Source organism: Nicotiana attenuata, unplaced genomic scaffold, assembly GCF_001879085.1.
Source record: "Nicotiana attenuata strain UT unplaced genomic scaffold, NIATTr2, whole genome shotgun sequence".
Classification (NCBI taxonomy): domain Eukaryota; kingdom Viridiplantae; phylum Streptophyta; class Magnoliopsida; order Solanales; family Solanaceae; genus Nicotiana; species Nicotiana attenuata.
Window position 1 is genome coordinate 6,637 of NW_017670780.1, and position 22,137 is coordinate 28,773.

A 22,137-nucleotide genomic window follows, 5' to 3' on the forward strand; every position below is an offset into this window, starting at 1 on the left:
ATGCCAAAAGGGGAAGAGATATTGTGCTTTACTGAAAAATGTGATGTTTATAACCTGATTAAACCTGGTCCTTAATGATAAGTTAAATTAAAGTGTGAAAATTAAGCTGAGTTCCACAGGGTCTCTGATCAATAAAAGCACAGAGTTTGTCATCATCAAAAAAGGGGAATTTGTTGGCCCAAGTTTAGATGAAGTTTTGAAGATTGACAAAATGAACTCAGTCTTGAACCAGGTCCATCATGTGAGACACCGTGTTGATATGCTTGCACATGTGACATACGCGTGAAGAAGATAAGTCTCAAGGATCAGCAACAATATCTTCTGAATTGATCGAAAAGATTGCATACAGGATAAGGAGTTGAAGTCTCCTTATGAAAAGAGAATTATATCCGGATCAAGGATATGGATTAGGAGTTAGAGTTGTTCTTGGACTCGAATTGTCAAAGGATCCACAATTCGAGTTCTTATCAAACTCTGATTACTAACTCTATAAAAATAACGATTGTTCTCTTTTACAGGTGGTTGCACATAAGCAGAAGTTAAGCATATTTGAGAGCAAAAAGATCAAGTCTGATTTGCAAGCAATATATGCGAGATACAAGTGTGCACGTCTGAAGCTACATGAACTAAGATAGAAGAACCAGTTTCATCATTGTGTTTATTCTAAGTCTAGTTCAATTGTAGTAGGTTTTCATATTGTACCTTTCAGCTTTCATAGAAGCAATTGTAATAGGTATATTGAGTATTCAAGTTAGAGTTAACTTGAAAGTGTCGCAACAGTTGAGGCTGTGTGTTACACTGGGATTAGAGTTAATCCTTACGTTTACAAAGAGTTTTGTAAATTCAGTTTTTGGCTCAGTGATTTTAGTGGAGTTTGGGAAAATCCTACTGAGTAGTAGGTCGTGGTTTTTTCACCTTTTGAGCCAGGTGTTTTCCACGTAAAAATCTCTGTGCACTTTACTTTCAGCATTTATTATTCCGCAAACTGCTGTAGTTAGAACACTTAGAAGAACCAGGTTCTTCTAACGCGAAAATTTGGTACCACACAAATCACCCCCCTCTTGTGTGGTATTGACGTTTATAACATCAACTTATATGTTCGGTGTTGTCCCTATTAGTGGAAGTGACGGCTGGATAGCTATGTGACGAGTATGTTAGTACTGCGAGATGTATTTACGTGACTTGTAAGTGACGACAAAGGTCTGCTGGATGATAAGAGAACTATTAGGTGTTTGAATTCTATCGTGATTCGAGGTATAGCCCTGAGTTATGAGCGTGTGAAGGATATTTTCATGTTTTATGGTTGTGAGTGAAGTAAAATCCATGTTGCGGTATGAGTTCAGACTCAGGAAGACTAAGTGACTGCGGACAATTTATGACGTGGAAGGTATACAGAAAGGTTATATTAAGGCGAAGCAGGTGGGTTATCTCCTGCGGAGCGTTTTGAAGTGGTGTGATCCCTATGTGTATGTTAGAAGATCTCATGTGTAATTGAAAAGTACGTGTTGAAATTTGAAATTTCGGGTCGCTTAAGAGAGTGGGATTAACTGTTGCGGGGATGAATGCGAGATTTGTAGAAGATTTACAGTACTAGATGATCTGTGTTTTCACAAACTTATTAATGATTTGAGTTTAATCTCACTATGGTATTGTGGCATCAATAGAGTAAAAGTGTTATGAGTTATTGAGTGTATCTTGATCTATGGCTTCGAGCCAAGTGGGGGAGTCTGCTGTGAGCAGTTGATTGCACAGTTAGGTGCTATGTTGGTTCCAGTTTGGGGCGTGCGAGTGAATTAGCTATGGCTAGAGTAAAGGAAAATTTTGACAAAGGTTATATTATGCTTCATAGGGTATGAGAATCACGGAATGTCTAGAGTTGTTGTTGGTAAAGAATGCTCGGTGCATAGAGCAGGAAGTTGCTTGGTTGTATTGGGATGAGGATTTCTTTCTGCGGTATCGGAGTGCCAATGAGGCACGGGTGGTTCTGTTTGTTAGGTCAGGTAAATTGCAGTTTGAATAAGGGTGAATGATTTGCGAGGATGGCTCTAATATGTTCAGGATTCTACAGAGAACGATCGGGTATTTTAAAGTTGTGTGTGTGGTCAGAAACTGTATTTTCATTGGAAGAGGTCCAGATTTGTGGTATTTCTATGTTAATTATGGGATTCTATGTACCAGTATCAGGAAGGTAAAAGTGACGGATTCAGGTTCGCGGGAAGTTCTTCAGAGTAAAGTATTCTGGAATGTGGTGTTTCTGGGAATATTTGAGAGAGTATTCAGCTACTTATGGGTCTCAGACAATGTGGTTTTATGCTTGGGTCTCGTATGGTGAGTCGGGTTGAGGAATTATGGTGCTACAGCAAGAGAGAATATCAAGTTGAAAAAAAATCAGGAGGAAATTTGGATAGATGGAATAGTTTGATAGTAGACCGAATCGGCATGGTAAGGATATGATTAATTCTTTGTGTGTGTTCGAGGTGATGAGTTCGTACAGGTATTTTGCAGCAAAGCTCTTGGGTTTTAACGGCTTGCCTAGCTTGGTCTAGTCAGAAGGATTCAGTCCTGGCAGTTTAGTTTGTGCAAATGGAATTGGGAGAGAGTTCTTGTTGGGTTTTACCGTGGTTTGGGGATGTATATTTTCTACGGGCATGCGGAGCATGGGATGTGTAGTGATTTTTCTTCTAGATGGGACCAATGGGAAAGTTCTCGACTAGTTGAGTGCGTAGGTGTCTGTGGCTTGGAAGGGAGATAAAGTTTTCATGTTATCCTCGGATGGTATGGTATATGCGGTATGTTGTGGAGGACCGAGACTTGCGTGTGTTAGGTTTCAGCTCAGTTCTGAAGGGGAGTTCATAAAACCCTTGAGCAGCGGGTAGCCTCAGATAGTTAAGGGAATGATATTTCTAATTGGAAGTGATTTGACGATAGTATATGTTCAGAAAAAGGGTAATGTGATTAAACTGATGATACTTCGGTAGTATTGCGGCATTTTCTTGTTGGATCGACTGGGGGTATTCGGGTTTGCTTGGTGGCACAGGGAAATTTTAGGGTATCTATCGTGGAATGATTGGGTATTGAGGTGTGCATGTGTTCGGACGGCGAAATTGGGATCTGACATGGTGAGTCATGCGCCGTGTGGATGTGGAGACGGAAGTTCTCATATACAGACTATGATGTGGTTGTAGATCGTGTGTATTGGCGCTGTTTAGCAACTACCAGGATTTGGAGGCCCGAGTGGATCTTTCTTTGCTTGGTATGTTAGATTTTGGATATGATATTGGGGTGTAGACTGGTTGTCTCAGTGTTGGGTTATTCTGGATTGCGCTATGGGCTATGCCGGAAACGCCACGGGTTGAGTGGCGGGGTGCGTCGGATTATGTTCTAGCAGAGTGGTTTATATTTCAATGACCCAGCAAACGGCTGGGAAGGATTGCTTTTCCTAATTGGGCCTTCGAGATGGATGTCAGTGCAGAGGTTTCTACCATTGATTTAGTTTCGGTGTTGAGGGACTTTTCGGATGCATTTCTTGTGGCCGGGCATGTCACCGGGCGAGGTTGTGGATTTCGGTATTGATTTGGTGCCGGGCATCGTATCGTATGGCTCCGATAGGAGTTGTAGTAGTGGAAGGAGCAGCTTCAGGTTTCCTTGATGATGAGTTCGTTGGCAGGCCAATGTGGATGCGTGTTCTAGCTTGAGTCGGCTTGGTTGGCCCCGAATTGTATTGTTGAGGGATAGGTTGATTTGATCATCATTGAGCTTGTTAGTGATCCGGGGAGATCTATAAGTTGCTTTTCTGTGTTGTGAGACGTTATGATTTGTTGGTTATGGGCACATATAGTGCGGTTCTATCGGGATTTCATAGTGGAAGTAGAGTGGGAAGAGTAATTGGGTGTTGCTCGGTGAATGGAGTATCGGTTATGACCTATCGAGTTGCGTGGCGTGTGTTTTTTGTTTCACCGTGGGTGTAATGATTTGCTTTGGTTCCAGATATCAAATTGTGTGTGGCTGTCGATTTCGAGTATAGTGACTTGAGGTGTTTCATATGGAGCAGTGTTTGGATAGGTACGCGCATTGTAGCGAGGCTACGTGGAGATATGACCTTTCAGGGTAGGTTCATGAGTTCTATTTCTATGATGTGAGACGGGTTCTCAGCCTTGTGTTGTGATGGTACTGGTGAGCTTGAGGTACAGCTCTTTCATTCGAGTCATTTCTTTCATGATTTGAGTATGTTCGGACCGTTGCTTATTGGTGCGCGTATTATGCCAGTTGTGGCTTAGGCCTCTATTGATGTGTCATGTCACCAGAGTGGTGTGTTGGATTAGAGGAGATCGTTGGAATCATTAATTATACAAACGGATTCGGTTTCAGTATGTTGGAAGGATAATATCGATGTTCGGCTCAGAAATTTGCTATGGTCTTTGCCAAAGAAGAAGCGGCTTCATGAATGGTTGACCTGAGGAATAGTCATGGCTTACTGTGTGTTTTATTTATATCTGGCAGTATATGAAAGTGTTGGGATGAGACCTTAGTTGATAAGAGATTTTCTATCGGTATTCGGTTGTTGTGCGCAGCTGCTGTGATCAGAAGTTATCGCTACAAGTGTTTGAGTTATGTGGTATATCATGTGATTGCACCTGAGTGAGCAGGTATGGGTTATTACAGCTTGTTCGGGCTTATTCAGAGTATAAATGTGAAATTCTAATCGTATTGATGGGTTCGGAAGTGAAAATGTGGTTCTATGATTTATGGGCTAGACTGGATTGTGTAATTTCAGTTAAAAAGGTATTATCGGACCTATATGAGATAGGGTGACGTGGGATCACCCCCGGGTATATGCATGGTGAGGTTATTCAGCGATTGGTTGGCTTTTAGAACAACTCTGAGTACGTTCGAGGACGAACGTGTGTTTAAGTGGGGGAGGATGTAACGACCCAACCGGTCGTCTTGAGCTTTTGTACTTTGATCGCTAGTTCTCGGGCATGACTTGCCCCGTGTGATGTATTATGACTGATGTAGATCGTTGGTTTTGGTTTCAGGAAAATCGAAATGAATTTGAAAGAAGAGACTCAGTTGAAAACTTTGAATTTGAAAGATTTGACCAAGAGTTGACTTATTTGTATATGAGCTCGGATCAGAGTTTGTATGATTTGGTTAGCTTCGTTAGGTGATTTGTGACTTAGGAGTGTGATCGGAAGTGGTTTTGGAGGCCCGTTGTAGAATTAGGCTTGAATTGGCAAAGTCAGTATTTTGGCGATTTCCGGTTGATAGGTGAGATTTTGATCCGAGGGTCGGAATGGAATTCCGAGAGTTGAGGTAGCTTCGTTGTGTGATTTGGGATGTGTGTGTAAAATTTCAGGTCATTCGGAGGTGATTTGGTTGGGTTTGATCAAATGCGTGTTTCGAAAGTTTTAGAAGAACTTGGGCTTGAATCCGATGTAATTTGATGGTTTTAGTGTTTTTTGAGAGGTGTTTTGATGATTGGAGCAAGTTTGAATGATGTTTTAGGATACGTTGGCACTTTTGGTTGAGGTCCCGGGAGCCTCGGGGTGATTTCGGATGGCTAACGGGGAGTTTTGAGCCTTGTGTGTTGCAGGTTTTTCTGTTGCTCCAGGTATTTTCGCACCTGCGGTTTGGGGACCGCAGGTGCGGTCTTGCAGATGCGGAGGAGAGAGACGCAGGTGCGGTCTTATGAAGGCATGCCAGGAACCGCAGATGCGGAGTAGGGACCGCATCTGCGGAGTCGCAGATGCGACAAGTTGACCGGAGATGCGGGATTGGGGCTTTAAGTGAATTTCCACAGATGCGGAGGGTGTGACCGCAGAAGCGGTACCGCAAAAGTGGATTTTGAGACCGCAGGTGCGGTTTCGACTTGAAGGGTTTGTTCATTTTTAACTCGGACTTGGAGGATTGTGGGCGGATTTAAAGAGGGATTTCAAGAGAACTTCGATAAGGTAAGGATTTTTTACTCAAAACACAATCCTATGGAGTTATTTCATGAATTTAGACTGAAAATTTAAGAAATCATGGACTAAAAACGGTGGTTTAAGGCTTGAACTTAAGAGAGCAACAATTGAGGATTTGAAGGGCCAATTGAACTCCGATTCTTCTGTTTTTGATATGTATAAACTCGTGGGGAGATGAGGAATCTAATGATGTAAAAATTTCTGAGTTTCGAGAAGTGGGCCTGGGGCTCGGGTTTTGCTAATTTCGGGGTTTTTTGATATTTTTCGATTGTTTTCGCTTGGGCTTTGTTCCCTTAGCATATTGTGACGTATTCGTTCTGATTTTGGTTAGATTCGACGCGCGTGGAGGCCGATTCGAGAGGTAAAGGCGTCGCGAGCTAGAGTGGTAGCCGGTTCGAGGTGAGTAATGATTGTAAATGATATTCTGAGGGTTTGAAACCTCGCATTGCACATCGTAGTGCTATATTGAGGTGACTTGCACGTCGGATAGCGAGCGTGGGGTAGAGCACCATTGGGGATTGTGACTTGGTCCGTCCCGATTGATGATTTTACTGTGTAATTGACTGAAACTTATTTGTTATCATCATGATTTGGGCTGATTGCCATATTTGGGCTTCGTGTCAGCTATTTGAACCCCTTCGGGGATGGTCGTTGATATTTCCTCACTGTTTTGATTTTATACTTGAACTCAGTCATGTATTTTTTTTTTCACTATTTTCAAAACTCAACCAAGCTTACTTGCTTTAACACTTGAAATGATATTTCCAATAACATTTTGGGCTGAGCATCATGTTTATTGTTGCCCGAGTGGCTTATGTGATTTTGTTGACTGAGTAAGGCCGAGGGCCTGTATTGTGAGGATACTTTTGGATCGGGCTGCACGCCGCAGCAATATATATATATATATATATACAGATCGGGTTGCACGCCGCAACAGTGATATACTGATACTGGTATGAGGCCAAGGGCCTAGATTTGATGCCACGAGATGGCTTGATATTGCGCTTGGGCCGTAGGGGGGCCCTCCCGGAGTCTGCACACCCCCAGTGAGCGCCGTTGACGATAAATGGATCAGGTTGCACGCCGCAGCGATATGTGGATCGGGCTGCACGCCGCAATGGTACTAGTACTTTTCTCTGTGTTTACTTTATTTCATTTGTCTGCCATTATCTGTTGTCTGTGTTACTTCACGGGTATCTACCTGATTGCCTGGCATTATCTGTTGAGTAAGTGTTGTGCCCGAGGGACAGATTTCTGTGCTTATCTGCACTAATTGTTTTGCATTCATTTGCATAACTGTTGAAAAAGTCATTTTCAAAAGAGGTTTAAACTGAGCTAAAAATGTTTCTCTAAAGATTTCACTGCTTTTCTCAAGGGGTTTTATAGTGCTTCTATACAGCATGATATTTGCCATACGTGATTTCTTACTGCTCAGTTGTTATTTACCTTTATTACTCACTGAGTTGGAGTACTCACTTTTCTCCCTGCACCTCGTGTGCAGATGCAGGTATTTATCCACCCGTTAGCGGGTTTTGGCTGATCAGAGGCAGAGCTATAGGAGTTAGCAAGGTGACTGCCAGCGTCCGCAGCACCGTTCTCCTCTCTTTTGTTCATTATTCCGATGTTGTATATTTTAGACCTTGTAGTGGGATTTACACTCTAGTAGATGCTCGTGACTTGTGACACCCCGATTAGGGCTGTGTTGGGTTGTATTTCCGGTAATTAATATCATGAAATCATATTTAAACTGCTTATGAACTGTTTAACTGCTTTAAAAGGATGGATTGGGTTAGTTGGTTGGCCTTGTCTTCACGAGAGGCGCCATCACGACCGGATCGGGGTTTGGGTCGTGACAGTTTTAGACTATCCTAAGGTGTTTAAAGGAGAAAAGTCTAGGCGTTAATCAAAAACAATTAGGACTGCATTTAAAGAAGGAACAATTAAAGGCTCACATTTACCTCCACAAGCAGGACAAATAAGTGCACGTCTCAAACAACAGTTTCAAGTATTAAGAGAAAACCCAAGAACATGAGATCTAGATGACCAGAGATTATACGGTAGTGAATTAAGGCCAAAGTGTCGAAGAACCAAATCCTACTTGCCTACTGATTCTTTTTTTTTAAAAAACCTGTTGAGTATGAGCAGTCTCAGATAACAAAATGTTGTTTTATAGTTGCAGAATTTTAATCGCCCTATAGGCTTGCCTAAGCGCATAACAGTGATGTCCTAAGAGCATGATATCTATATTAATTATAAATGCAGTAAAACAATAAACCGACTTTTAAATGACAACTTGAGATCCTATAGGGATGCTTTCTAGCAGTATTAACTAAGGCAGTGTTTGAAAACTTATTAAAGAAGCGGACAGATTAATTAATAAAGCCGATTCAGGATAAACAAACGTAAATTGAAATGACTTTTCTAACTGGACTGTTTCAAGTCCTATAGGCATGATTTCTAGTTAAGCAAGATAAAACAAACAGCATTCATTTAACCAAAGTGAAACCCCTATAGGCATGATTTCTATATGGCTGATTTTAACCCTCTAGACATGATCTCTATTATTAAAGCCATTTTAGATCCTATAGGCATGGTTTCTAATTGTGTGGAAATAAAGTGAATATAACTAACAAATTTGAATTAACATGGACCCTATAGGCATGGTATCTACCCAATTTTACCCACAATATATATATATATATACTACCCTCCCTTTTTCACTAATCACCCCACTGTTTGTTTACAATAATTATTACAGACCAATGAATTGAATAAAAAATTACATAAATAAACATAAACTAATCTATAGGGAGCCTACAGTAGGCCCAAATGATTTCCAAGCCTCCAGTAATCTCAAATTCCAAAGTTCCATAGCCAATTTCATGTCCAGGTGTGTTAGAGTTCCCAAAGAACCTCAAGGATCCCGAGCAGTGCTCACACCCAGACTTTCTCAAATAGTAACTGATTATTGTGTAGTGTGGAAGTGCCAGCCCTGATATGCCAGAGTTCAGAGAGATCTCAAGGGTCTCAAGGCAGTACACATATCAGAGGGGCAGAACCTAGTAATCTAAGAGTAAAGTGAGAGTGTTTGACATAGTTTTGAAAAGGTTTTGAAAATAGTACAGAGATGACTTTAGGAGAGAAAAGGTTTTCTGAAATAGGAAATAGATTGGTGGTAAAGGCAGTTCGAGAAGAGTACCAAAACTCTTTTGAAAACAGCAAACAGTCAATTGGTCATAAAACATCCAGATTCATAAACACTCAACAAACAGATCTCATATGGGGATAAAGGGATTGGGGCACATAAGAGTCACATTGTGGGTACATGGATAAGGTATAGAGGAAACATATAGTCAACAACTGCATAAAAATACTTAGGGTCTTAGAGACTTAGCAGGCTAGTCATGGACAGTAAATAGTTAAGACATAGATCACAGATGTAAAACAGAAAAGCCCAACATGATCGCAGAATTAGGGGATTGAACAGATATTCAGAAACAGACTGGTTAAGTATCAGATAACTAGGTGAAGTGTAGACATTCTAATCATACATTGTACAGGACAGAGCTTAGACATGCTTGGCAAAGAAGTAAGTAGGAAGACGGGTTGAATTCATAGCTGATAAACTAGTGCAGGAATGAAACACATAGGGTTTGGATTTCAAAATTTAACTAGAGACATACCAGTTGAAGAAAAGAATGCAGAATATAAAGCAGATGTGGTTCCAATCTCTAGCCTTGGCTTTCAGCCGGCTAGACCAGTGAATATCGCAAGTAGCAGAGAAGAAAAGAGAGCTTTAGAGCGTAAGTGTGCTTTTGTGAACTAATGTCCGTGTCTGAAGTGAGAATAGGAGGGAGTTTATATAGTACTCAAAAGCTTAGCAAAATAAGGTAAGGGATCAATTAAGCAGCTAGTAGAGAAATTCAGGGAATCAATCACATGTAAAAATCGGTAAGTCTTCCCTTTAATCATGGGATAATTAATGGTAAAAGCAAGACAGATACTTAAGGAAGGAAATCGAGTACAGAGTAGGTAATTAGGGCCGAATGCACAGGGGTTTCAATTAAGGAAACAATCAGTAAGAATCAGCAAAATAACAAATAAAGTAAGGAAAAATTAATCAAGGTAAGTAGTTCAATTAAACCGAGTAGAGAGGTAAGAATCAAAAGTTTTGTTAAGGAGAAGTGTTCAAATCAAACCAGGAAATAAGGACTTCAGAATAATCAAAGGTTCAATCAAAGAGAAAGTCACGTAAAGAGTCAGCAAGTATCACAAACAACTTAAATAAAGCAAGAAATAATAGTCAGAATGAACATAGACATAGAGGAACAGCAGAAAAGTTGAACCAAGAACTTATTAGAGGTATATTAGGACAAGAAAGCCACAAGACATTCAAATGGCTAAAGAGAAATCACAAGAACCAAGGTAAGAACACAGTCAGTACACCAGTACTCAGAAACCAAACAAAGAATGTCAAAACTTAGGGTTTTTAGTGTAAACAAGTTAAGGTTGTAGCAAACTTACGAAACCAGTCAAAAAACATAAGAAGCAGAAGATCAAACACTCAAAAATTACCAAATGTTTTGGAAAAGAAGTTTCAGGAAACCCTAGTTTAGAGAAAGATGAAAAATCACTCGAAAATCATACGATTCTTGTAAAGAATCACAAGGTTATTGTAAAACACATATGAAATAAGTCCAAATAATCTCAGATCTGTACAAATCTAAGAGGTTCAGAAAAAAGAAATTAGGGTTTCGAAGAGAACAACACAGAGGTGAAGAAACATGCTTAGAAACCCATAGATCATAGTCGATGTAGGATGATCTTACTCGGAATCACACTGGAACAGCCTGAAACATGCGAGAAAGGGGCCATAGATGCAAGCCAATTAACCCTAGTCCCTTATGGACCCTGGAGATGGCAATACCAACGTGAGAGAGGCTACTAGAGGCCTAGGGGGGTGGTGAGAAACCACCATAGATAGCCATAGATGAGTGACGGCGAGGTTCGATTAGGGTTAGGGTTGAGAGCATTGGAGAGAAGAGAGGGATTTCAGGGCGGCGGATGATCGGAAATGAAAGGGTTTGGGGGTTCGTTTGGGACTAAAAAAAGGAAGGGGCTGTTTGTGGCCGTTGATCTTTATGATCAAGGTTCGAGATTGAACGGGTTTTGGGGCGGATCGGGCATTACGGTTTGGGCCGGGTAAATTTAAATTGAAATTGGGATGGGTATTGGGTTAAATTAAGGCCAAATTTGAAATAAAATAGGGCCAGATTTTAAATAGCCATTTTTAATAACTAAATAATTTATAAAAAATAATAAATGAATTCCAAAAATATATTTGTGTACTAAAATGATTTAAAATAGTCAATTAACATTTTAAAAATATGGAAGACCATTTTATGCATAAATAATGTAATTATACATTAGTATGGGCTATTATTGCAAAGATGTGTAATTTAGCCGAAAAATGTAAATATGATTACAAAGATGCACTAAAAAATATTTAAACACTATGTTGGCATAAATAATGAATTTAGATGGCTAGATCATCACAAAAGTAATTTGAAGGATAATTATTGGATGTTTTCTAAATAAAAAGAGAAGAAATAAATTGATTTGGAGCTTTTAAAATTATAGAAAAATTATAAAAATGCTTATGCATGCTTATAACTGCATATGTTCTATTTTGAAAATATGTATATGTATTAAAAATATATGAGGAAGAATTGGGTATCAACAACAGTTGGCTGTAATAATTTGATAACATACTCTTTTCCTTTTTATTTATGTACATATTCTTCTTTCTCTCTATTGATGTTTATATTCTCTTTCCCTTTCTTATTTTGTATATTCAGTTATGCTTTCAGTAGCTTATTTCATAGCTTCTTTAGTTTGTTTTCGTAGTAGTCACTGTTTAGCTTAATAGTTTCTTATTTACGTTGTTAGCTTCTTTTTGACTTGATAGCTTCTTTTTATGTAAGTGATCAATAAGCCTTTGGTTTTCTTAATGCTACGGTTCTTTCTAAGGGTAGTTTGTGTGTGAACCGGGTGGCTCTTCCCAACGACGGATGGCGTGACAACCTTCTTAAGGGATTGAGTCTATTCTTAATGTTTAGGTAAAAATAGTAGTAATGAATAAAAGGGTCAAGCATGCTTCACTTGGTACCAACACATTTAACTACGGACTTATGGTTAAAAATAAGTTCTTGGCAAGAAATGGCTCTAGTTAGTGACCTTTTGACTCTTGTGTTGACTTGAGCAATCATCGCGTGGTTTAGTTGAACCATTAGTGATTTTAAATCTTGAATATGGTTGTGGGCCCTCGACTCTATCCTATTTAACAACCCAGTTGTATGAGAAGTGAGATTTTTGTTGCAAGTCCAAGTACCCGTGTGAATGGTCTAGAACTTGCCCCGAATGTGTTTCTAGGCGAAATTCTAAGTTTTGCTTGGGTTGAGAAGTGATTGTAGTCTCTCCTTGACCTGATTTAAAATTTTCCATAGCCCACCAATGTTGCTACCCCTAGTCGACCCATTTGAGCCTAAGACCTCTTTCATTTGATAGCCACGTTACAAGCCTTTACCTGTTTTGTAGTGACCCTCTCTTGGCACCCTAGCTTTTCTTAACACTAATTGGATAAAACATAAGTTTTGGGGAGAGACGAGGAGTTTAAAAGGGGTATCAAGGCACAAAAAAGAGAAGAAATGAAGAAAAGAAAAGGCAAAGAAAAAAAAGAACAAAAGAAAAATGCAAAAGGAAAGTGAATAACGTGAAGAGTTGAAGGGATTCAAAGAAAGGTAATTGTAAGGACCCGTGAAAATTTCAACTCAAAACCCGAGAGCTCGTAGTGCCAAGTTAGAAATACGTGTTAGAAATTTGTAAACTCGCCGCAGCTCGGACCCTTTGGACTGATCTATGCACTAAAAAGTTAAAAAATAATGTTTTCCAGAAAAGTGTGATTATGCGGTCGAGAATGCGGTTGCATAACAGGTATGCGGACCGCATAGTCGCCGCAGAGTGAAACAGTGTGATGGTCAAATTTGAGGTCAACTATACGGTCAATTATGCGATCGCATAATCAATATGCGGACCACATAGTCGTCGTATAATCCCATTGGGATTTTGTAAGGGGCAATTCTGCGGTTCACTATGCGATCGCAGAACGGGTATGCGGACCGCATTTCCATCACATACCCAAACAGTGTCTTCAGGTTTTGGGGAGCATTTTGCGGTCCATTCTGCGGACCGCATGTCAGCTTTGCGATCGCAAATGCGATCGCAGATATGAGTTGGGCTCCCATTTCCTAATTTTTAAAACCCGACCCCCCTGTCGTTATATCTTGTGCAATAGCTCATTTTGAGCCTATTTCCTGGTACTTTTAGAGTGAGAAAGAGAGACCAAGAGACGGGAAGTGCTTTTCATCAAGAATTGCTCCACAAATCCTTATTAAACATTGAAGATAATCAAGTGAGGCACCTAAACCTTCATCCCAAGAGGTAAGACTTCATCACCTTAGCTCTTAAATTTTAAATATAGCCATAAGGTGTCATTAGTGAGGTAATTTATGGGTATAAGAATAGATGTCTTGCATGCATACAAGATCATGGAGTGTTGGGAAGTTGTGAACTAAAAAGAAAGAAATTAGGGTATAAAATGATAGAAATCTCTCACAAAAAGGACCTAAGATCACAATGCACCCCTAGTGCTTGATAATATGCTCAAACGAGATATAATCCTAATCTTGTCCCTAATTCTTGGTTCAATTTGTAATTCTTATACAATAGATTGAAGTGCTAAGAGTTCCGAAATTTTGTAAGGATTAAGGAAAGCTTTATTGAGCTATGTATGGCTAAAACCCCGTCTCTTAGAAATTGAGCTTCATCGGTGATTGTGTGAACATGGTAAGATTAAAGTTGAATTGTTACATTGCTTGTTATTTTACATGAGTTAATGTTGTAACATTGCTTGTTATTTTACATGAGTTAATGTTGTAACCTTATATGTGCGAAAAATGTGGCTCAACATGATCAACGTGCTATCTTGATAACTTGAAAGGGGCAAGAGGTATGAATCATGTATTGAAATGCTTAGACTTTAATTTAGATGGAAATTGTGTTGTTGTGCCATCTACTGGAAATCTTATTTATTCATACGATTTAAATAGCCATTGTGTGCACCTACTGTCCTAAATAGCAAAGCTAATATTGAAATTGGGAATAATGTAAAACGCGGCCTAGTGCCAATAATGATGTGATAAGTTGTGGCCCCAAGTGCCTATGAAATGATATATGTGAAACGAAATGATTTGAGAAAGGAATAACGCCGTGGTAAGGCGGCCTAGCCGATCGGGCCGTGATCGGATGCCATGCCGCACACATGGTGGTATTATGATGAAATAGAATTTCGGAAAAAGGGAAAATGAGATTGTGATTGAAGCGTATGCCTCAAATGAGGCAACCTAGCCGATCGGGTCAAGATCGGACTCCGCTCAAGATAGCGGTGGTATTGTGAACAATGATGAATAATGTGAAATGCCCAAACTAAGAACTACGGAAAAATGATGTGAAAGATGTATGATTCCTTTATTTGATAATGTTGCGATAGTTAAAGCTTTTGAGTCATACTTGTGATTTCTTATTCTTGTATGAAAGTTCTTTCTAATTAGATGGTGCTAAGTTATACATACTAGTACTATTCCATGGTACTAACGTCCCTTTTGCCGGGGGCGCTACATTTTTAAACGAATGTAGGTGGCTCTATAGCGGACAATGCCGATCGTGCGTAGCGGAGTTTCCTCATCCCGAAGACTTGGTGAGCCCCTTTTTCCTTCAAGGGGTTATGATGTATTTCTTGTTGTAGACTTCTATTTTTGAGGTATAGCCGGGGCCTTGTTGCCGGCGTTGTCATATTACATCTTTTGTATCCATAGAGGCTCCGTAGACAATGTGTGGGTTATGTATGGGTATTGGATGGGTTAATGGACTGTATACAACCCTATTCTCTAGTTCATCTAAGCAATGACTGTACAAATCTTGAAAATTTAACCTTGATGTAAGATGTGTGTTATATAAATGAACTAACGACATTGAATGTTTAAGTTTTCTATTGTCTAAATAATCGAAAGCCGGATTTCCTTAATCATGGTGAGTTGGGCAGAAAGTGTCAAGGAGGCTTGCTCAGTTGGGTTCACTCGATTGAGCGTCGGTTGCGCCTCCCGAGGTTGGGACGTGACAGTAATGATGCAAAGCATGGAGAAAACAAAAAAGGAGAAAATGAACATCATGACCAAGAAAGAGTGATGTTAAGTCTCTCTAGTTCCCATAAGAAAAAAGAAAATGACTCAAGGAAAGATAAACATGTTCTATTCCATCATTCCCTACCTTAGTCCAAAAGCCTTCATTACATTTCGAAAAATCCCTACATGATTTCTAGCCGAGTGAACTTGCAGTAGTGGTGATTTACATTAGGGGCAAGCATATGATACTTAGAGTCGTACTTGTGACATTGTTTTGAGAGAGATGAGCGAACTTTTCACAAATCCTTGAATTGAGTGCTACATTCTTAAGCGAGATATGCTAACGGAGAGTAGATGAGGAGGAGTTTGGGGTTCCAGAATGACTTACATGAAAGAGCGAGCTTCCTTGATGAATAAAGTCAACTCTTGATGCTCTAGTGTCACATTAGAACTATTGTGCTTAAAAAGTCAAATCATTGCCTTGTTGATAATTCATAAGTGTTGTGTGTAATTGTTGGTCCCAATTGATGTGTGTTAGATTCCCCTTAGCATAGTTGGAAAAGCTCTTAGTTTGTGGAGGTGGGAATTACTTTAATTGCTTGAGACAAGCAAAAGCTTAAGTTTGGGGGAGTTGATAAGTGGGGATTTTGGCTACTTATTAGCACCTTTTTACTTTCGATTTAGTCCAAAAGTGCTTAATTGCCTGAAAACTGATGAAATGTGCTTAAATGCATGAGTATTGGAAAATGAGCCACAAAGATGAAATTCAATTCAAAAAGGAGTAAAGTGAACTCAAGAACAAAAAGAAAGCAAAAGACACAATGTGCGGACCGCAGAATTATCTCTGTGGCCGCAGAAAGTGAAGTGAAACTTGTCGGAGGTCTAATTGTGTGGACCGCACAATTATTGTGCGGCTGTAGAAGCCATGTTAGAGTTCAATATCAGAGAAGTACCAGTTCAAGCCTCAAGGATATGCGGACCGCACAATTATTGTGCGGCCGCAGAAGTCAGCCATGTGGCCGCACTCAAATTTGTGTGGTACACAGAAAGGACCTGTGTGATCGCACTCACTATTGTGCAGACCGCAGAACAAGCAACATGCGGCCGTAATCCGGAATTATGCGGCCGCAGACCAAGCTCCTGACAAGAGTGAAGAAGAAGTGCGGACCGCACATGGAATTGTGTGGCTGCAGAACCTCCGAAAGGGCATTTTTGTCCCAAAATTTTCAGTTGTGTATAAATAGTCTTTTTTGACAATTTAGGTGAAGTTTTGAATATCCAAACATCTGTAGCCGTTTTTCTTTACTGGTTTTAGCAACTTTAGCTTACTTTAGTGATTAAACATTAGATTTTTGTCTTTTAATCTTTCAATATGAGTTTAATTATCATTTCTTCTTTAATTTCTTTATTTTCATCTATGAGTAGCTAAATTTCTAGCTAGGGTTGTGATCCAACCCTAGTGTGGTACCTAATGGGTGTTTGATTTAGGACTTGTTTATGATTGGGTGTGTAATATTTAGCCTAATTCTTGCTATAATTGTAGAATTGATGGTCGCAAACATTGATTCAAGCCTATTTGACTTAGTCTCTACTTAAGAAAGAGAGATTTAGTCTAGGAAAACTAGGCTAACAAGAAATTGGGATGAACTCAAGAGATTGATAGTCCTAATTAAAGGGTTGAACCTAGAGATAGTACGACCTGACTTGATCATTTATCAACTGTTTTGAGCAATACCCATTTGGGCTTGAGAAAGCCAAATTGGGCAAAACCACTCTCTTACCAAGAGGTATTGAGTGGATAATTATGTGTTGGTTGATATAATACACCCCGACCAAAAAACTCGCTCTAAAGCCCACAACCCATTAGGTAAACACCTAGGTGGAAATCATAGCCCTAGACCTTTTACATATTGGAAAATAACCACAAAAATATTATTCTCTAGTTTCATATTTTATAATTGCAAATCGTAGCATAATTTAGAAGTAGAATCAAAACAAAGTTTGTGGAAGTGCAACTTAGACACTTTACACGCTTAGTCCAAATATACACAACTAATCTCATCTACGCTCCATGTGGATTCGATCCCGACTCCTAGTTGGATAATTATTATTGCAATTGACTACTTTACAACCCCAATTTGAGGTGTGATTTGGGCGAGATCAGCGACCCCGTCTCCCTCTCCATGGAGTCCGCCTCCTAGCATTTCTAGACTTTGCCTTCGGGATAGTAGCGCTGAGCCAGATGCCTCCCCTTCTGTGCACGCTTCAGATTTATCGGGGGAAGATGATCCAGAGGAAATGCGGTATGATTGTTATCATAGGATAATCATCAGGCCAATGGGTAAGATTTATTTATTACTTCTTTGTTTTGCTGAATTATAATAGCTAGTCTTGTTTATTTAATGTGATTGCGATGTTGTAGGTTCATACCTAATTATCGGACTACAAAGCTAATTACTGAAGCTCTTGGCTGGTTGTATGATGCACCCTATGCGACTTGGAGTGACTTTCCACTGGAGCTCAATGTTCAACCAATTTAAGGCATTAATACAATTCTTATCTATTAAAGCATTATATTAACAATATTTTTATCTAACGCTACACACTTCATTTGTAGACTAAGTGTGCCTGGGAGGACCGGCATAACAGTGCCATTCTTGCAAATTTTGAGTTCAAATACCGTAAGACACTATCTGATTCCTTCTGTTCTGCTCGGAAGAAGAACAAGAAGCCTTCATGGATTCTCCACACATATAGGAGGATCTGTTGATGCATTGGACCACTGAGAAGTTCGAGAAGATGAGTGAACAGGGAAAGAAGGCCCGAGCATCTGAGAAGGATGGCTCCTTGCACTGTGTGGGTGCAAGGAGCATAGGGACTGCGAGGAGACTACTGGTAATTCCTTAAAATATTTAATTCTATTTTTATCAAACTATATTTATATATTTTAATTAGTTAACATGTTTTATTATATTTGTAGGGAAAAAAATAGGAGGAAGATGACTCGTGATGAGTTCTTCATGGAGACTCACATCCGGAAGAAGAAGGCATCGATAGATCCAACTAGATGGGTCGAGGACTGGGCGGAGACTACATATGTAAGTTTCATCACTACTATAACTTAAAATTAATGTTTACCCAGAAAATCGATTGATTTCGGTCGGAATTCTCATATTAAAACCCAGAAATTCAAAATTTTCGACCGACGGTAATTTCAATTTGAAATCTATAGATATTTGAAATTTCCAACCGAAGTCGGTCAGGAATAACTTTTTTATTTATTTATTTTTGTTATTATTCCAACTGATTTCGGTCGGTATGTTAAAATTTACTAAGAAATACAAAAATTATTATATATTTATAATTTCGACCGAAGTCGGTCGCTATTTTGAAAAATAAATAAAAAGTAATTTAAATAATATCGACAGACTTCGGTCCGTATATTTATTTTTCCAACAAAATTTGTCAGTCAAAGCTGTCAACCAACGGTTGAATTAACCGACCGATTGCGGTCAGAAAATTGCGACCGCCTTCGGTCGCAATACCTTAGCAACCATTATTGTTCCGACGAATTAAAAGTGGTCGAAAATCGGTTGCTTTTTCTTTTATTTCGACCAATTTCGGTCGGTTTTGAAGGACGAAATTTGGCAGTTTTCTAGTAGTGTGGATGTTGCTAAGGGTGCATTAAAAATTCTGTCAAAGGCAAGTGCCAAGTTGCCACGTCTAATCTTGAAATCTGATAGTGAGTCAATTATCCATTATAAGAATAATAGGAGCTTGGCTCCAAAAAATCTGGAGTATGAGTCCTTTTTAGCTACTGGAGAACCTAATTTTCAGATAGTATGGCCAAATGATGAAGGGGATGCGATTGCTCTCAATTATACCTCGGGGACTACATCGACTCCAAAAGGGGTCATCTATAGTCACAGAGGGAGGGGCATATCTAAATTCTCTGGCTGCAGTTCTTGCTAAAGTGGCTTCAATGCCTGTCTATTTGTGGACTCTTCCCATGTTTCATTGTAATGCATGGTGTTTTACTTGGGCTTTGGCAGCACAGGGTGGCACAAACATTTGCCTGAGAAATGTTACTGCAGAAGGGATTTTCGACAGCATAGTTCAGCACCAAGTGAGCAACATGGCTGGTCACCTACAGTTTTGAACATGATAATAAATGCACCACAAAGTGTCCAAGGACAGTAAACGTGTTGACAGCTGCTGCACCACCTCCTCCTCAAGTGTTACTTAAGATGAAGGAGCTCGGTTTCAACCTATTGTCCAGCAACTGTTTGCGCTTGCAAAATTGAATGGAACTCTCTGTCACCTGATGAGCAGGCTAAGATCCAGGCTCGTCAAGGAGTGAACCATCTTGGGTTGGAGGAAGCAAACGTAATTGATGTTTTATACTTCAATACCACACAAGAGGGGGTGATCTATGTGGTATCCACTTTTCGCGTGCACAAATTATAGAAGAACCTGGTTCTTCAATGTGTTCCTTATACTACTATTGCGGAATAATAAATGCAGAAAGTAAAGAACACAAGTATTTTTACGTGGAAAACACCTGGCTCAAAAGATGAAAGAACCACGACCTACTACCCAGCAGGATTTTTTCCAACACTTCACTAAATCACTGAGCCAAAAATAGCATTTACGAAACTCTTTGAAAACCTAAGGATTACCTAGAACCCTTTGTGGCAACCAGTCTCTAGTTGTTGCGACAACTTCAAGTTAACTCTAACTTGAATACTACACTCAAAGTACCTAGTACAATTACTTCTAGATAAAGCTGAAAGGTACAACTCAAAAGTCCTACTACAATGAAACTAGAATAAAAGACAGACACTTGATCTGGTTCTTCTATCTGGTTCATCTATCTTCAAGTTCGCACACTCGAATAACACAGGAATTGCTTGCAAAATGCTTGCTATTTTGCTCTCAACTCATGTTTAACTTCAGCGTTTGTGCGTACCTGTAAAATGAGAACATCCTGAAATACATATAGTTAGTAGAATAGGAAATTACTAGAAGTCTAATGCTTTACTCTTCCTTGGTGGAAGAATTTTTATCTTCTAACTTTTAACTCCTCCCTTATCTAGGATAGAGTTCTCTTCGAGTAAGGAGTCCTTCTTCTTATCACTTATGCAACCTTTTCGTTCAGGAGATATAAGATATAACTACTTAAGCTTATCTCCTTCACGTCCATGCCTTGTGCTCGAATCTGCTCGTGTCTGCGTACACTGTGTATGAACTTGGTTCATGTTTGAGTTCCTTTGTCAATCATCAAAACAAACTTTACTTAGGCCAAGTAATGGATCCTGAATCAATGAAAAGTGTACCCTCAGATGCAAAAACAATGGGTGAGGTAATGCTTAGAGGAAACACTGTAATGAATGGTTACTTAAAGGATCCCAAATCTACAGAAGATGCTTTTAGAGGGGGCTGGTTCCGGAGTGGGGACTTGGTGGTGAAGCACCCTGATGGTTACATAGAATTTAAGGGATCTTTCAAGGGACATCATTATCTCTGGTGGAGAAAACATCAGTACAAATGAAGTGGAATCTGTAATCTTTAGCCATATAGATGTTCTTGAAGCTGCTAGTGGGAAGACCAGATGATCGACACCTTGTGCATTTGTTAAACCGAAGGATGGATCGCAATGCCAGTACTAATGAGGATTTGCCAAAAACTTCAACAGGAAAGACTCAAAAATTTGTCCTGAGACAGAGAGCCAAAGCTATGGGAAGTGTTCCAAAAGCTAGCAAACTATAATGAACTTTTGGTGTTGAATGGGCGCTTGCTTAGTGAAACACAATTTCTGTATTCTAAACATAAGTTTGACTATAACAAATAAAGGGTGCTCAAATACCTAGTCCATTGTTACTTGTGTAAATTATTCGGAAGTATATGTGACCGGATTCAAGAAAGTGGTTATACGGTCCACCCACAAGGGAAGATCTGATTCTAAACCAAAGGAGCAACAACTGTCTAATTCTAGCTACCTCCATGATGTTTTTTAATTTAAGGTACTCAATAAAGGTCAACTTTTCAAAAATTTGTCAAGAAAATACTATGGAAATTGAGTTCTAGGTGCACCCAGATATGGAAGTTGATGACTGAAACTCAACTAACATCGCCAACTAACACCCAGATATGGAGTTTCTATTTTGCATATCCTATTAAATTAAAAAAGTACAAAAGAAGAATAACGAGGCATCAAATGCCAGTACTTCTTCCATTTCAATTATATACTCCTATATTTGCTTGAACATGAAATTAAGACAAGAAAAAAAAATTCACATCAAAAATATTATTAGAAGTTATGATCTTAAACATATCATGACATTTTTATACTTCTAAGAGCATGTTATTAAAGATAAATAGGAAAGTTTAAAGTTAATAAATATAGCAGTTTTCATATATTGAAGTCTGTCATTTTTCTAGAACAAACTAGAAATATGAGAATGCTATATAAAATAAAGCATGCTTACTATAAAATAAGTTGTGCTAATAGATACAAACATAAGAATTATACAAAGTCTCGAGTCTCCTTGACCGTTTTTTTTAACACTACCAAGGAGATCCAATAACATAGATGTATACATATTTTACATTTTTTTTATAACGTAATTTGTTTATATAAGTAATGAAAATTCCCCTTGACACTATGTAAACTTAGTTTGATAACAAATTACAAAAAATATCTCATGTTTTATAGGACATGAAATGATCAGGACTGGATTGGGTTGGGGGGAGTTAACCCCCCATTTTGCTATACTATTTTGTCAAAGTGGTACCAAACTATGGGAAGCATAATCTTAGCATAGTACGTAGACGGAAAATGCGTAGTCTTGACTTTGCAGCTCAAATAGCGGAGTCATCTTTGTCCTAGGATACCCTGTTGCTGAAAAAATATGATAGCTTCTTTTAATGGACAT

The 22,137-nt window shown here is 39.2% G+C and overlaps 1 pseudogene; it reads left to right on the forward strand.

Moving 5' to 3' along the window:
• The first annotated feature begins 18,001 nt into the window (after positions 1 to 18,001).
• LOC109243255 lies at positions 18,002 to 21,486 on the forward strand (annotated as a pseudogene).
• The last annotated feature ends 651 nt before the right edge of the window (positions 21,487 to 22,137 follow it).